The following is a 16176-nucleotide window of genomic DNA, read 5'->3' as shown; positions in this document are numbered from 1 at the left end:
GGAGGAATTCGCTCACCCAGAATGTAAAATGCCTAAAGTTGTACTTCCCCCATCTACCCCCAACCCAAGGATAGAGATGGAAGCTGGAGAAAAAGCCATACACACAAAAAAAGCTGTACACAAAATGCATGAAGGAAAACCTTTATTGTTGACATTTTGAAGTCTGAAAATCTATGGCTTTCTAACCCTCTTTCGTGCTGAAACAGAAGTTTTGTTTTGTTTTGTTTTGTTTTTTAATCTGTTTGTTCACTCATGTAACAGGAGCGTTCTTAGGAAGGCAACTGACAGCATGTTTTACAAGGACAGACAATAAAAGAAGAAATAGTTCCAGTATTTGACCTGTTCTGCATTTCCTTAACCAGAAGTGGCTTTCTTGTACTTATCAGTTCCCACTTCTACTTTGGGCAATTTTTCCATTAAAGGGAAAGCCATGCTTGTACAAGAGGAACATGTTGACCAACTTAAACTTCTTTCAGGTGTTATAAATTAAACTGGAAGAGTCTTTAAATTGCCTTCATTTTAGAATAAAGTTTAGTACACTCAGCACCCCTTTTGTCTCTTGGTACTTTTTTTCATTAACATACCTTGTCTTGGGGGCACCTGGATGGCTCAGTTAATAGAATATGTGACTCCTGATATCAGGGTCGTGAGTTTGAGCCCCATGTTAGGCATGGACCCTATGTAAAAACAAGCAAACAAACAAACAAAAAACCCTACATCTTCCCTTGCTGATGTTAGTCAACGTCCGTGTTGATTGTCTATTGTTGAAGTTAATCTGTGTTTTCTTTAGTTACTTCTAAGATTTTCTTATTATTCTTAAGTTTGATCACTCTGTCTTGCAATTGTTATGTCTAAGATTTTTTTTTTTTTTTTATCCTGCGCAAAATAGTGTGTGTTTCTTCAGTCTGAGGTCTCATGTCTTGATTCACTTCTGGAAATCTCTTCGATATCTTCCTTTCATACTCAGATCTTTTCATTCTATCCTTCTATTTCTCTTAACTCTATTTTCATGGTTTTCATCTTTATTTCTCTGTGCTGTGTTCTGGATTATCTCCAGAGATCTAGCTTTCATTTCATATCACATCTTATACTGTAACTAAACCATTATGAAACAAGTCTGTTGAGGGTTTTTTTTGTTTGTTTTTTTGTTTTTTGTTTTTGTTTTTTTTTTATGCTGACCCTATTGTTTCCTATCTATGATTTTTTTAATAGTCTAATTTCTTGCAGCTTTAGGGATCTGCTCATTTAAAAATGCATATAGCCTATCTCTTTAAACACTTAAAACATGTTTATATTAAAGTTCCCTTCAGATTGCTTTGTTATTATAGCTGTGAAATCTCTCCTTTGTTAGGACTGGGGGTTCTCTTGTTTGCTACTAAGCATTGTCATGTAATTAGTGTGTTTGGGTTCATTTTCCATAAGAGTTCTCTTTCTTAGCAGTTTCTCATGGGCCCATGAGGATGCCTCAGAGCTGGTATAACATTGCCTCTACTGAGGCTCTGAACTAATGTGGGTAGTGTGAACTTCCATCCTTGCACCTGAACACAGATTTGACTCTTCTGCATGGATTATTTCCTCCTCATCCCCAGGCAGATGGCTACCTGTGGGGTCTACCTAAGGCCTATTGGTCTCATGAAACAATTCTTTCTCCTCTTTTCTCTTTAAGCAGCAAATGGAGTTCTTGCTGTCTATAGCATCTGCACCTTACGTCTTATCTCCACCAAGTATTAAAGTCCTGATTATGGTATCAGGTGCCTCGCAGTGCAGCTTTAATTCCCTCTTACTCTGAGCCTTTAAATAAATTTCTTCATTTATGCAACCTGGAGATTTTTTTTTCTAGTGTTGAGCTTGGCTACCTTCTATTAAAATAATTGAAAATGTTTTATCAGGATTTCTATATATTCTTATTGTTGTTAGAGACATAGAGGAACTTTCTCCTTCTGGTTAGCCTACCATCTTTTTTTTTTTTTTTAATGTTTATTCATTTTGAGAGAAAGAGCATGCACATGCACTCACAGGAGAGCAGGGGATGGACAGAGAGGGAGAGAGAAATACCAGCAGGCTCTGTGCCATTGGTGCAGAGCCCAATGGGGTCTCAAACTCACAAACTGTGAGATCAGGACCTGAGCCTAAATCAAGAGCCAGACACTTAACCAGCTGAGCCACCCAGGCTCTCCAGAGCCTACGAGCTTAATTAGAAGTCACAGTAAGCCTATCTTTACCTCAAAAGTGTTTTATTCTGTACAGATTCAGTGTTTAAGGAATGGTTGTTGAATTGTTATATAATTGAAGCACATATCATATTCTGGCTAAGTTGAACCTTGTATAGAGGAGCTTTAAATCAACATTATGGAAAACACATCGAGCAAGAAACTAATGCTCTTGGTGGTGGTGTGTCAAATTGGTTACTCAGAGTGGAATTTTTTTTTTCTTTTTCACCACTTAATTGCCTATTAAGCTTATCTGAGAAATTGATTTTTTATAGCTCTGTAATTAAGTGAATGACTCTTGGATTTCGGTCTTGGCAGATTCTGGGTGTAAATTCCAACGATGCCACATTCAAGTGTTCAAGTCACATAGTAGGTACTCAATAATCACTTGTTGAAGGAGGAAATGAATGAATAAATGATCTTATTAAATGTCAGTTCCTCCCAAGTAAAATATGGGTAATAATAGTAACCACCTCATCGGGTTTTGAGAATTGAGTTCATGCATGTAAAGATTCTACTGTAATGTATACCATTGGGTAAGAGCTCAATAAATTATGATTCCATAGAGTTACATGAAATGCATATTTCAGGGCCTTGACATAGAAGAATTTAGATAATTATGTATTCACTTTACTTTTTCTTTTGTTTGCCTTATTGCTTCGATTATCTATATCTTATTTTGAAAAGATGTCTACTCTTTATAGGGTCACACTCGTAGATAGCAGTAAGATTCAACTTTGAACTCATGTTCCCCCAGACTAAATTTATGAAAAAAATTTCTGATATTCTTAATATTAATGACAATGGAATGGTTGATCTCCAGGTATTTATTACCTTGTTAGAAAAATTGAATCAAGAAAGTAGAAGCCTAAATAAAGACCTAGAATCTTTGCACCAGTGGAAATACCATATCATGTTATTCTAAAGAAAAAAAAAAAAGGCTTTCCTGATTTAATAGATATTAAAGACAAAGGAGAAATAAAAACACAAATATCCTTGAGTTCATTCTGATTTTCACTGATTACTTTTTTTAAGGGAGTTAGAATATCTTAAAGAAAATTAGATCATCATATAGTTTTGTGCTATTATAGTCCTTTTAATATTCAACTACAATTTATATAATTTAAACTACAAATTTTAGAATTCTTTTGTATTTTCCTGCTTGATAATAAATACAGAAAGTTATGGTGCCATCTTGTGAAAAAGATGCAGAACTGCATTGTATTAACATTTGAATAAATTGACTTAGGTGAGGAAAGGGATATAAAGCTAAAGAGTTGTGTGTAATAAAGGTCAACCAGCATATTTCTATTACCTTAACTAGATTTAATGTTAAAAAAAATAGAATTTAGGTGGGTTTGCCACCCTCCCAGGTTTTTCTGTGGCATGGAAGATAGCCAGAAAGGAAAAGCTAACACGTTGAATTGAAACCATGCAAAAGAAATTACCAAATTTTAGAACATTTTGATTCCAAGGGAAGAAAGAATGAGAGGAATAAATTATATCTGATTCCCTGAATTGCAAAACTATGTATGTGACTGAACCAAAGATGTTGCTCCATACAATTGAGAGGAGAAGGAATTGTTCCTAACACTGGAAAAAATACTCACCTGAGCCTACACAAGACAGGGATACCCTCTGGTTGTCATAGAAAAAGAATCCAGGGAGTTGACAGAGGTTTTCGTCACTTATAGAAATGAGTTATCCTGTATGAATGAAAGTGACTCCAGAATATTTATTTTAACTTGTTATAGGAAGAGGCAGGAAGCATCTGTTTGTAGGAATATGAGGCACATTATAGCTAAGTTCAAGGCTCTTTAAACGACCTGGTACAAAAGACAAAATCGGCTTCTTGCCCACTGATTCAAGAGCTCTGTCTTTGCCTGCTTATATCAGAACACCCCACATGCAAGCCCATTGAAACAGTTGTACCTGGTCACCAGGACACTACAGAGATCTGGTGAAGGCACCAACATAGGAAATGGATTTTATTTGAACTTTAACAGGGGACCAAATGAAAAGAACAAAGACTGTTCTTGTTAGGATGAGCCAAAAGAGAGAAAGAAAATGAACACGAGGAGATAGAAACTGGGAGGCAGTAATGATTGGAGGTGGGAGGTGATTAGATGATTAGGTGAAGGGATGGTCATAGCAGTTGAAATGGAATCTCATTTTTGTGGTACCATTTTGATGGCCAAAAGATAGCTTCTGTAGCTTCCAGGAAGTATGCTGAAGAAAGTACCAAGGAAGAGGAAAAGATGAGAGAATAATAATAATGAAAGGGCTCATTTTGGGAAAAAAAGAAAAGAAAAAATTGGATTATTCCCTATGATCCTGTTCCTATTACCAATATTTTAAGCTCCTTCACTGATCTAAAGGTCCATGGGAGTTGCCAGCTAAATAATTTCACTGCCTCTACTCCCTCCTACATGTTTAAGGAAGTGGTCATGCACGTGCAGTGAGACACGAAAATGAAGGAATTTTATTCCTAAAATCTTCCTTTGAATTTTCTTGCCTTCATGGATTTAACTTAGATCCTTTAATGCTATAATAATTTGGTTTCATATTGAATGTCCTTTGGGCTTTCATTGTCATTTATTTTATTTTATTTTTCTAAGGAGTTTTCCACGAGTTCAAAATAATCCCTTCGGCAAAAGGCAATTCAATTACAGTGACAGCCTAGAAAGAACTCAACATGGTACAATTCTCTAGTGAGATCAGATTTCCTGCTAAACCCAGATGATTTTATAAAACCAAAATTTGTATTTGCATTTTGAGACACTTGACTGAAAGGCTTGATCAAGACCTAAAGTATCAAATAAAAGTGAATCTCTCATCTATAGAAGACAGAAGTGAATTAAGAGTTTAAGTGGCTCAGGGGCACCTGGATGGCTCAGTCAGTTAAGCGTCCGACTTCAGCTCAGGTCATGGGTTTGAGCCCCATGTCAGGCTCTGTGCAGACATCTCAGAGCCTGGAGCCTACTTTGGATTCTGTGTCTCCCTCTTTCTCTCTGCGCTTCCTCTGCTCTCTCTCTCTCTCTCTCTCTCTCTCTCTGTCTCTTTCAAAAATAAATAAACATTAAAAATTAAAAAAAAAAAAAGAGTTTAAGTGACTCATCTAGGGCCATACGTTACCACGGTACAGTCACTTAACCAGGTTTGAAAGCATGTTGATTAGATACAAAATCTCCCAGTACCCATCCACTCAAATGCAGAGGAGAATATGTCCAATTCCTTCCATATCATGGAGATTTCCCATGCTACAGGGATGATTAACACGGGTTCCCAACCTTATCACAACAGTGAGTAGATTGTATCGTTACTAGCTTTATTTTAAACGGCACCTTTCTCTGAAGACCTAACTGCTGATGCAACATTGAAATTATGGCTCCACTAGTTAATGGCAATGTGACCTCAACCTCTCTGTCTCAATTGTATTCGATAGGCAAAATGAGAGATCGTAGTTTCTATCCCATAGACTTTTATGAGTATCACAATGCTTGACATACTTTAAGCTCTCCGTGTTAGCTATTATTATAACACACAAAAGAATCAACATATAGATGTAAATTAATGCATGTATATGTTTATACTCTACTGATGTTCATAGGATAAGATCACAGAATTTGGCATTGTCTGCCTGGAAAATGGACTTTTCCTGAGGAGTGATTGATGGATGAGAAGTTAGATGCCAAAATGAGGAAATTCAATAAAGGTTTAAATGGAACACTAGAAGACCATTGGGGAGGGATGCTTTTGTAGACAGGGAGAGAATACATGTTGTGAATAGGTGTTTAGCAAGTGTTTAGGGTAGGAGCTGGTGACAGAAGTTTGGAGTAGACCCAGAAGTACTGAAATGAACCAGGAGCCATCTGGGGTAGGTTCCTGAGGAAGCAGCACAGACCAGAGCAATTTGGGAAACCCCCTTCCTTTCTCAGTTTCTCACACATTTATCATTGTGTTTATAAATCTTTATTGCTTGAACTTAACTATCTATGTTCCTGTCTTCCTTGGATTGTTATCAGGATGGATCTCAATCGGGAGTCTCTTAAAGACACAGGATCTCCAGCCTTACCCCAGATCTACTGCATTTACATCTGCATTTTTAACAAGATGCCCAGGTGTTTCCTCTCCACATCACAGACTGAAAAGTACGACTTTCACAGGCCGTAAGCTTCTAGCATGGCGCCTGGTACTTAGCCAATGCCTACTTTTAATTAATTAATTAGTTATTGAATGAAATATGCTGAATTTTTTTTAATAAGTTGAGTTTATGGAAGCCATCAAATTGAGCTTCAGCTCAAGATGAGAAAAGCAATTTTAACCCAAAACCAAGCCTTGATCTAGAGCTGAACTTCTACAGGAACTAAGAAACTAGGAAAATCACCTATGTTAGCCAAGGGATAGAAGTAGTGTTCTATAAGAGGAAAGAACAAAGTGATTAAATGGATTGGAGCTACCATGTACATGGGCCCTAGAGAAGAAACCCTGGAAAGAGCCCACAGAGATTCTGTGAGTATAATTCGTGTCGCGAACTCCAGCCCTAGCAGTGCAATATATTGTGTTCTGAAAACAAATGGTGCCTTATGTGCCACACCAGGGGAGACTATGTGTGGCAGCAGCAGAAGCCTGAGCTGGGGGGACAGTCAATCCCATCCTACCCCTGGGGGAGGTGCGTTATCAGGGAGCTTTGCTTAGAGGATTGATTCAAGGATCTTAAATGGTCAGATGATTACATAGAAAAAGCACCTACCCATTCTCCTGGACCACATTTTTAGATGCACGGAGAAATTGCTACTTAAACAAGGAATGGTTCATCTCCATGTCTGCTTTTGGAGTTGATCCCAACTCTTTGGATATGCTGACAATGATTTTGAAGTGTTCACTCAGAATATACATTTATTTTCTAGACTTCCTTTTTAAAAAAATCCCTGTGTTTTCACTTAGCTTTGAAAAAACAGAATCACTTTGCATCTTTTCCCCTTATATATAATCTGTCCCTAATTCTTTCTAATCTGTCTTCCCAATCTGTCCTGCAGAGACATGTAAGTGTTTCCCTTTACATTTCTGAAACCACTTCTCTGACGCAGGTGTCTGGAATGGTCTTCTCGCTGGGAATTTAGCATTAAGGTTAGAACCTTGGAGTCAGGTGGACCTGGGCTTGATTTTCTGCTCATCCCTTGCTACGCATGTGACCTGAAATTTCTTAACCTCTCTGTTTCAGTTTCCTCCTTTGTAAAATGGCAAAAATGGTGGCATTTTCCTCATAGAATTATTATATGGAAGTAAGATGGTCCTTGTGCGTAAATGAAAGATAAATACTAGTATTTAAGAGCACAGACTCCTCTGGAGCTAAACTGCTTGGATAAATGTTTGCTCCCAACCAGCTGTGTGTCCTTGAGGGAATTGTGTCATCTGTCTCTACTCAGTTTCCTCATTTGAAAATGGTGATAGTGATGTGCTCACCTCATAGAGGTTTTGTGAGAATTAAATGAGCATAATGCTTCCCAGTGTCTGATACATTTAAGTGCTGTGCACGTCTCTTAACTTAAAAATCACCCACAAGATGTCCTCAGTAATTTTTTTCTACTACCTGCCTTCATTTTCATCACAGCCTTAATCCATTCCCATTGATCCTCTATGAGTCCTGCTCAAAACATCCTTCTAATCATTAGTTACAATGGTGTGACCACAAATACCAGAAACCTGACCGCTAGTGGCTGAAACCATAATATATCTACAGCTTACTTAACTAGTCTTCTGGGAGTAGGTGGGTCGAGAAGTTCAACAGATCAACAATGTCATCACAGATCCAGGTTTTTTTAATATTCTTAATCATCCTCAGTGTGTGTGAGAGAGATCTTTCCTCAGGGACCAAAGATTGCTACTGAGGCTCTAGGTACCATATCTCTACGCAACAGAATTCACAACATGAGTTCAGCAAGGGGAATGAGATGCAGAAGGTGATAGCAAAATGAGTTTCTCCTTGTTTATCTTTCTCTTAAAAAAAAAAAAAAATTCCGGGGCACCTGGGTTGCTCAGTTGAAGCATCCGACTCAGGGTTTCAGTTCAGGTCATGATCTCGCAGTTTTGTGAGTTCCAGCCCCACACTGGGCTCTACACTGGCAGCATGGAGCCTGCTTGGGATTCTCTCTCTCTCTCTCTCTCTCTCTCTGCCCCTCCCCTACTTGCTCTGTCTCTGTCTCTCTCAAAATAAATAAACAAACTTAAAAAAAAATTCATTTTCCAGAGGCACCCTCATCGCTCATTGCTCAGACTTGGGTTACATGGTCAGAGCTGGTGGTCAACGTCCATTAAAGCTAGGCGAACCAAAAGAAGGATGGCGGTGGGGAGACAATTAAGTGTCTGTCACACTTGCTTCATGTCCCTTTCCCGCCTGGCTTCAAAACCGTTTCATGCCATTGCTCATTGCTTACCAGAACAGTCCCAGCCTTCTCAGGTTTTGAGACTCCTCTATGATGTAGCACTCCCGTGTGCTCATCTCCATGGGCCTCCTCTGTAAGCCTGTACTGGAGCCACACCATCCTCTCAGCCACTATGTAAACTGCCTGGTACTTGTGTGCCCTCTTACTCCATGGTTTGCTGCCTGTAATATGTTTATCAGTTCTCCCTCTCCAGCCACCATGACACACATGCTTCCCTGCTCATCTCTGCAGGTTAGAATACAACCCTTCCTTAAAGCTCCCAATCAAATGTCTTTTCTTTATTTCCTTCTTTTTTTTTAATTTTTAAAAAACTTAAAAAAATGTTTATTTATTGTTGAGAGAGAGAGAGAGAGAGAGAGAGACAGAGCATGAGCGGCGGAAGGGCAGAGAGAGAGGGAGACACAGAATCCCAAGCAGGCTCCAGGCTCTGAGCAGTCAGCACAGAGCCCGATGTGGAGCGCGAACCCACGAACTACAAGATCATGATGTGAGCTAAAGTCAGACGCTTCAACGATGGAGCCCCCTAGGTGCCCCTCTTTCTTTTTTCATGTTTATTTTGTTTTTGAGGGAGAGAGAGAGCAAGGGGAGAGCAGAGAGAGAGAGAGGGAGAGAGAATCCCAAGCAGGCTCTGCGCTGTCAGTGCAGAACCCGATGAGGGGCTCAAACCCACAAACTGTGAGATCATGACCTGAGCCAAAATCAAGAGTCAGATACTTAACCGACTGAGCATCCAGGTGCCCCCAAATGTCTTTTCTACTGAAACGTTGTGTGACCATCCAAGGCAGAACTTTCCTTCCTTCACATTCCTCACACTGTTTGATATTACCTACGTGTTCTCTGATAGTGTAGTTATGGAAAGGAGCTATATATTTTTCACCTGTATGTTACGTTTCTTTCAAATATGTTTAGTAATAGTAATTGTAAGACTATGCTTTTGGGTGTTTACTATTTTCTGGGCATGTAGGACATTGAGCACTTTATTATCTCATCACACTAACCTTTTAAAAGTGTAAATATTTCCTTTTTAGAGAGGAGTAAACTAAACTTAAGTGAGATTTAGTGACTTGCCTTAAGGTCACTACGTTTTAAGTGGCTGTATTTAAGTATTTATGTGGCCTGTGTTTTCAAACAGTATGCTATATGCCTCCTTAATGTAGTTCTTTTCAAAGTAGTAAGTCCTCATTAAAATTTTATTTAAATGAACGGAAGAGTATTTGTCTAAGTTGGCTAATAAAGATAGCCAGTCTGTATAATATGTGCCCTGCATCCATATCTCTCCCCTTTAAATTTAAACCCCCAAAATCAAAATTGTGTCTTTTATGCAAGTTAAAATATCTGGATGTCTACCTCAACCTTCCTTATTTTATCTTAGTGATGTAGTCTTTTATTCATTCAACAACAACAAATACCTGCATTAATTGTATGTCAAGCAGTGTGCTAAGTCACAGTACACTTGGCTTCATGCAACCACCTCAACAGAAAATGGCTTAAATATGTAGTGTTATTATTATCTTTCTTAATAATTGTTAAGTGTTTCCTAGGCAGGTAGAGCAGCTTAATGATGTCAGATCTCAGAATTGGTATCTCAGCAGTTCTCTTGACATTCCTTCATGGTTGCAATATGGCTGCTGCAACTCCAGACCTTACATCCGCACACAGCTCACAGAAGATTTTCCAGATTTCTCATATTGTATCTCAATGGCTAGATTTGGAATACATGCCTGTCCCTAGACCACTTGCCTCATCTTCCCTGAGAACAAAAATCTCCCAATACCTGAATTAAATTAGGATTCTGCAAGTAAGAAGGGAAGAGACAGGGTTTTGAGTCTCCAACAAAAATGATCTCCCTAGATAAATAATACAGAGGTGAATAAAGGGTCATGGTTCTTGTCCTGATGAAGCTGACTCCTAGCAAAGGAGACAGATACTAAATTAAAAAATAAAATAAAATAATACATTGTGGTGAGTGATAAATAGACAATAAGCAGAATCTGTGAAATACACTGGTATCTGCTAACACAAAGTGTTTCTGGAAAGACTCCTCAATGGAGGTGACACTTAAACTTAGACCAAAGAATGAGGATGACTCAGCCATATGCAGAGCAGAGAAGAGTGTGTGGGTATTAATCATGTTTTTTATTTTCTGCATCTTGTGATGTTTTGGCATTTTGGGGGCCTTATAGAAACAGGAAAAGACTGCCCCTCCCAGAGCTAGTCAATCCTTAGAGATAGCAAAGGGCCTTGTGGAGAGCACTCCTTTCAAAAGCAAACCAGCCTACTGGAACCGATTCTCCCAAACACCATACTTTATCTAGTTCTCACACACCAAGCCAATGTTGCCCCTGCTCTAAATCGTCCCAAGGCCAGATTACCAGCCAACTAGACCTCTATAGCTGGGTGATTCAAATTAACCAGTCCTCAACTGTATGCCCTGCCTTGCCTTTCCATGGAAACGTCAATAAAGACGCTGACCCCGCCTTTCCTCTCACTCTTCTCTTCTGCCACCTGACCAAAACCAGGCGCTTCCCCTTTGGCCCTGTGTGGTGTGGTATGTGTGCCTTTTTCTCTTGGGAAGTGTAAATAATAAAAATATTTCAATGGCATTAACTTTTCTGGGTTGTCACTTAGTTACTTTGATAAGTTAAGACTGGACATAGAATAGTATGGAAGCAAGTGTGGAAACCCTAGGTGAACACTGGAGAAAATAAAAGAAAGCAAGTGTGGCTGCTGATTACTTGGCATCCATCATAAGATGGACTTCTAGTGGTCCATCAAAACCCACTCCTCTATTCTTTTATTGCACTAGAATGGAGCCAGGTAAATGACTGGCCAACTGCATTATATTTCCCAGTTTCCCATAGCTTCAGTGGAGACAACAGAATGTCAGTGGAAATGATGCATAATGCTTTAGGACCAATGCCTCAGGCAATGGATGTACCTACCTTCCTTATGTTATCTTTTTCTTCCTTCCTTCTTTGTGTCAATGGCTCCGCTGTGAACATTCCCAGGGCAACACTCTGGGACAATTGTTCTCAAAGTATTGTCCCGGGATCTGGAGCATCCAGCCTCACTCAGAAACCTGTTAGAAATGCAGACTCTTTAATAGCAACCCAGACCTAGTGAATCGGAAACTCTGGGGACGAGCCAAGCAATTTGTCTTTTAGCAAGCCCTCCAACTGATTTCTGGTGTGTGCTCAAGTTTGAGTAATACTGGTTGTAGGAGAAAGAGGAGAAACAAAATGAAAAAAAGATGAGTCCCCGAATGTGGCACATGGAATATGTGAATCTGGAGCTCAGGAGAAAGTTTTGAGTGGAAGATGATCAACTTAGGGTGATATCCAAAGCCCACAGGAATGAGTAAGGCAACCTAGGGAGAGATTTAGAGGAAGAAAAAAGAGGACTAAGGATTGAGACATGCATAACTCCAACATTTAGAAGCAGGAAAGAGGAAGAGGAGCCTGAAAAACAGTCCGAGACATGGAGATTAGAGAGCCAGAGGCAAACTAAGAATGTGATGTTATGGAAGTCAAGAGGGTAGAATGTTTCAGAGGGAGTTGGGGCCTCCCCTGTTCAGGGCAGAATTTCTCCCCTCCTCAGAGCATAACAGCAATCCATTGTTGGAGAATTGGCCTCTGACTCAAGGGTCCATCTGACTGAGTTACACGTCCCACCCCTTTGCCAATAGTTGGTACAAAAATGAATGTGAGGCTCAGTTCTGGCCAACGGGATGCAAGAAGTGTACTAGAGACTTCTGTGAAAATTCTTCCTTTCTTAAGAGAGAGCAACAGGAAGCTAGTGTCTGCCCTTCCCATTGGATGCAAATGAAATAACCCTGATTACTACTGGTAGGCATTTTATGACCATGAAGGGACCATGAGGGTATCATTTTAAGGCCATAAATTTCCTCATTTGTAAAATGGGGATAATGCTTAAACTTACCTCACAGAGGATGAAGCCAGCATTTTGGATACCCATTCAAAGAGATTAAAAAAACCAAAGTCTTTGCTGACACAATTGAGCTGCTGATCAACCAAAGGAAACTTGCTGTTTTGTGAGCTGATACATTTCCCTGTTGTTTAGTCAGGTTAATTTAGGATTTCTGTTACTTGTAGCTGGAAGCAGCTTATCTGATACAGTGATATATGAAGGCTATTTCTATTTTTAATTGTCAGAAAGTCACCGATTTATTACAAATTCTCAAGAAAGATTATTTGTATGAAGTATTGTTCAATGAATATTGTAAAGCACTTTTCTAATAAAATAGAATCAGCAACCTAATCTTATAAGACAACAAAAAAATCAGCTTAGAAATAATGGATTAAGCATTTTACTTATCTGAGAATGAATATATATTTCCTATTAATGTATTCTTCTGCAATTCAAGTCATATTTTAATATTAAAACCTCACTGAAACTAATTTTTTGAACTCTCATTTGGCATAAAAGATGCAAATATTGAAAGCCTATGTTTCATCCTTCCTTCAACCTTGAGTAATTGTAGGGATTGAAAATTGGGTCTATGGAAAGACCATCCTGAATATTAAATATGCAAGAAACTATAAACATGAAAATATATCCACACAAAGTCAATGGTTTGACTGGTTGAAATATTGATATCTTAATTTCATTTAGAACATTGATCTATTAAAACACAATGAAGCTTAATACTTTGAATTAATTTTATTTACTACTGGAAGACTGAGCTTGTAGAAAGAATGTGAATCTAGAAATCAGGAGCTTTTCGTATTAGTTCCAGTCCTTCCACTGGTTGTAGGTCTCAGGTACATAATTAACCTCTTGTTACCTTACCTAGGAAAGTGAGGAGAGGTTGATCTTCCAGTTCTATAATTCCATAACTTGAATTGTGCCTTCAATTTCAAAAGTAAAAATAACAAAAGGGACTTTTTCAATAAATATGTTACATGAAATGTACTCTTTTTCTAATTCCAAATTGGTGACTGCTTTCAATGCATAACTTGGTCTTTGTTCCAACATTCCTACTTGGAATTATTTACTGGAAGCAGGACAGAAGCTCCCATGTAGGAGAGTTTTAATTAAAATGTCCGTGTACCATGCACTGGAAAGACACATTTTAAAGGGAGGTGCGAATAGATGGTCACAAATGAAAAAGGAACATTTCCTCTTGGTAGTGGTTAGAAACAGGATCAAAATTAAGCACGATTCATAAACCAGTAGTGCGTTTTGTAAATCATAAAATTATCACAATTGATATTCTTATTAAAAATGCCACTGTCAACATTCGCACTTGTAGTGTGGTAAGTGCTGCATCAGCAGGATTAGTTGTGTGGTGTAAAGTTTTTAGTGTTTGCTTTGTACAATGGTGTCTTCTATGACAAACGTGTTTCATTGGTCCAATGACCAAAGGAAGCCTGTGTGAATATTAGCAACAATGATGATTTTCTATGTGTTCCCCCCATATTAGTAAACAAATGTTATGTTTACTTCCTTCAATCTCCTGTTAGTTCCTTCTATTTCTCTCCTCACTCTGCACACCCCCCAACAAAAGACGTGTATATTACACATGACTATTAATTTGGGGGCATTTTCTTAGTAAGTTCACTGTCTTTTCTATTTAAAAGGCAGTAGTATTTAACCTTTGGCTTGATAAATATGATTCCATTCAGTTAAACTGCTGTTCTTCTGGAACTTAAAAAGTAAAATGCCAATATAAATATGTGGTAATTATCACTAGAACTGTTCATTTTTAACTATTAAATTTAAACAAAGAGCAATTGCTGTTTGTTCATGCAAAACAAACAGTGCCTGCTTAAGATCTTTTTGATTAATCTGCTCTCCTGCGTGCAGATTCAGGAGGAAACACCGCCTCGGGCTCAGCACACACATCTATGAAATGGAAAAAGCTTTGCTGTCCCAGTCAATTGTTAAGGTTTTCCCAAAGCAGGGGTTTAGTGGTAAACAGTGCAGGATCAGCTGGGGGAAGGGAGACCAAATCTCTGGGACCAGGCCAGCACATGCAAGGCATGGCAGAGGCTGCCCAGTTCTAGAACGAGTGTCAGAAACAAAGGCGGTGCTTTATTCCTAGGGCGAGAGTGGTTGAATAGGTGGGAAATGGAGGGATTTACACAGAAGGAACTGTTCTGAGACCCAGTGCCAAATCATACTAGAAACTGCATTCAAAACAAGTATGATGAGGAAGAGGAAACTTTTTAAACCAAAACTGCTGGCAGAGGCACCGCTGTGTGAGGGTCCAACACACGTCCCCCGGGGCTGTGCTCAACAGCTCACCTGGGAGGACACCAAGGGGTGAAATAGACACACAGGGGCAGATAGTAGAAGACTGTGTGAAGATCCTCATGCTCCTTGAGCCTCCCAACTTGAGTAAAAATTCACACAAAATTATAAAATATTTTATTTGGTTGGATTTCTTGTAGGAACAAGTGTAAAGATAGAGATAGATGTTCAGAATATAATGAAGCAAGAGTGAAAGTCTTCCCAGAGGAGTTGAGGGAAGTGAGCCGTGGACCAGAATATCCATCAGATCTGAGCGGGAAGTGAGCCCCAGGTGACCAGCAAGTTGCTCAAGAGAAGTGAAATGGTAACTGCTTCTTGTATTTTAGGCACTGGCTAGGTCTCTTATGTCCTTAGTGTCACCAAATCAAGGGAGGACAGACTGAGCCTAATCTCCCAGGAGAATAGAGCTGGCATGAACATGGTAATGGGCAGACCCCCACTGCTGGCAGGAGACATTCCTGAGCTTCCATGGGAAGCCAAGACACTGACCAGTGTAGCTGTGTGTGTGTGAGCAAGTATCTGTGTGGGGGAGATGTTGGCTACGACAGAGGAACCCTAGAGACTGAAGCAGAAGAAGCCAGAGAGGCATCCTAGCCCCAATTATTTATGGGGTTCTCCTAGCTGGATTTGTGGGCTCACTTAGCAACTCTGTCTTAGGCTTGACTATTTTCAAACCCCAGTGATTCCTCGGATGGGAAAGTTGACGTGCAGATTCAAGATCTTCTCATTTAATTTTGAGGCAGGGCAGAGTAGACTACAGATGCAGGGGGCCATCAAGACCACCTAGAGGGGCGCCTGGGTGGCGCAGTCGGTTAAGCGTCCGACTTCAGCCAGGTCACGATCTCGCGGTCCGTGAGTTCGAGCCCCGCGTCAGGCTCTGGGCTGATGGCTCAGAGCCTGGAGCCTGTTTCCGATTCTGTGTCTCCCTCTCTCTCTGCCCCTCCCCCGTTCATGCTCTGTCTCTCTCTGTCCCAAAAATAAATAAACGTTGAAAAAAAAAATTTAAAAAAAAAAAAAAAAAAAAAAGACCACCTAGAAAGGGGACAGAGATCAACACCAGTATGGACAGATTCTGATTTCTGAATGAGGGGAGGAGACTTGTAAATTCTAACTTATTAAGAACAATTCAAGGTAATATACGAGCAATTGCTATAATGTGACAAAGATTAGGTAAGAACTAAGATATTGTAGAACATTAATTCATATATTAAATACATGTTGAGAAAATACCATAGGCCAAGAACCAT

This window comes from Panthera pardus, unplaced genomic scaffold (genome assembly GCF_024362965.1).
Source record: "Panthera pardus isolate Hobbes unplaced genomic scaffold, ASM2436296v1 HiC_scaffold_1, whole genome shotgun sequence".
NCBI classification, from domain to species: domain Eukaryota; kingdom Metazoa; phylum Chordata; class Mammalia; order Carnivora; family Felidae; genus Panthera; species Panthera pardus.
This window is presented reverse-complemented; position numbering follows the sequence as displayed.